We start from the raw sequence: 2,439 nt of genomic DNA, 5'->3' as shown, positions 1-2,439 counted from the left end.
GCCACGTCTTTTTGATAAATAATCACCAACAGTTGATTTTGGACGATTTATATATGCTGCAATTTCTCTTATTGACTTGCCTTGTGATTTATAGGCATCAATCTGCCCTTTTTCATAATCAGATAAATTCTTTGTTCTACCCATTTTAGAACGTTGAACAACGTAAAGAATTTGTATTACAATTAGATATGTAAGCTAATTTGCATATTTCAATGCTTGAAACTAAACAATATTCTGTTTAAGTCATAAAATGAGTGCCTGTCCGGATAAATATGTAACAGTTTTTTTATATATGATTTTCAAAAATATTATTTTCAGTGACAAAATATTAATGTTTGATTAAAATTCTTATTTTGCAGTGTAGAAACATGTAAATCCATATTATTTTTAATAAAACATTTGTCACTTAATGCAGCAAATTTGTGTTTCACTTTAATTTTTTCGTGTCCGTATAAATTTGAAACACACCTTATACAGTATATCAGTTGTAGAATTCTGTCGAACGACAATGTATTTTAAAAATAAATTTGAAGATAAAGTCTGTTTCAAAAAGGAATCACCATTTATTCACTTTCAATGTTCCGGAATACAGTATATACATACATATATATATACATACTGTATATATAATAGATATAGATAAAATAATATAGGCCAATTAATATTGCCTTTATACGCATTTTTATGCGTGAAATACAGCTATAAAGGTAAAAGATATTAACTTAAATACGATATAAAGTTTAAAAATTGTTATAACCAACCTCGGTTTCCTTTACGCCATCGAACTTTAGAAGTCGGCCCCAACATATCTCTCGTATTTGTAAACGTTGGATAGTAGTTTATGCCGGTGCTTAGATAGTCTAACTGCCTCACCAATGCTTACGATAAAAATATGCTACTAACTGTATAAAATGATACGCGTCCTACTTTTTATCTATTTGGCAAATTATGAATATTGCGATAACTGTTTTTCTCGTGGTTTTTTTTTTCATTTTTTGTTGCGCTTACGTACAGGAGGGCGGAAAGTGTGCTACGCTACTGTCTTTATATTATTTGTATATTTTATTATTGTCTGCTTGTATGCATTAGTTTGGAATACAAAAATATTTATGGAATGTATCGAGAAATACCGTGAAACTGGATCACTTTCAAACAATATTCTTTGAATTTAGCTTCGTGTTTACGAAAATCGTACATCAAATGACGAAACTCGCATATTCGGATCTCTTCATTCAATTTTGTAAACCTGTTTTTTTTTTCTCTTTGATAAACGGTAAAGATAAAATTTCGTTATCAGAAAATCTACCGTCCTACGCGGGGCCGACGAGATGCGAATGATAGGATAGAATTCCCGGAATCGGGATGCACGGAGGACATCGCCCCATTATTTGATATTGTAATACAGTATATTGTAAAATACTTATCAATTCTAGTTCCTTATTTTGTAAAAAATCTCCATATCCATAAAACAAATAAATTTTCAAATAATTTATTTACGTGGGACCCGTGTAAAGTTTTTATCCCGGCCCGGCGACGTCTCTGGATGCCCGCGATCGTTCGATACATTACGAACACCGCCATCTTGAAGAAAACGACCCTATGTCCCTATCGCAGCAATCTGGCCGAGGCTTTAAACGTACAGTCGACCCCCCTATAATTACGGTCCCTATAATTACGATTCCTATAAAACTACGAAAAAATATACGTATTTTGGAAATGTTGAGTCGGATTAGTGTAGAATCGATTAATTTTATGGAAGAAAACCTTTCAATCAGCCGTAGTCCGTAAACTTGACACGTGTCGGGCTGTGATTGGAACGACTTGTAAGAAATCGGATTCCTAATAAATTGGAACGTATCTATATCTTATAGGGGGGTCGACTGTACTCTTTCTGTCCCTGTGAGCTCTAAGAAGACCTTTTCTCACAAGCCTGTTATGGGTTTGGCCAGCCCATGGTGTGGAATGGGGACTGATGTATTTGGATGGACCATGTCCAAAAAATTCTTGGGAATTTTCAACTCATCCAGATACAATCCTGGGTGTCCCAGAGCAATAGATGACAAACAATCTGCCAGATTAAGTTGGACTATAATAAGGCTACTATTTAATACTTAAATATTAAGTAATTTTGCTCCATCTGATCTTCTGATTCTAGAACTAGAATGGATTCTCAATCTATCGTTCGTTTTCCCACAATGTTCATTCTGTATTTTAACTGAAAGAAAAAGTTATCCCATATTAATCGTTTTATTCACAATAGAAGGTGCTAAATTGAAACACTGATTTTGTGTACTAAAAATAAGAGCATGTCAAATTTAACAGTTAAACTCTTTGACTGCAACTAACCAGTTTTTATTATGATTTTTGGCTACTTTTTGTTTACTGCTTTAGAAAGTACTGTACTTTATTGGTGACATTTCCTCTTAAAGCCTGGCAACA

Source organism: Centruroides sculpturatus, unplaced genomic scaffold (genome assembly GCF_000671375.1).
Source record: "Centruroides sculpturatus isolate CEXI.00-Female unplaced genomic scaffold, Cexi_2.0 scaffold234, whole genome shotgun sequence".
In the NCBI taxonomy this organism is placed as follows: Eukaryota; Metazoa; Arthropoda; class Arachnida; order Scorpiones; family Buthidae; genus Centruroides; species Centruroides sculpturatus.
This window is presented reverse-complemented; position numbering follows the sequence as displayed.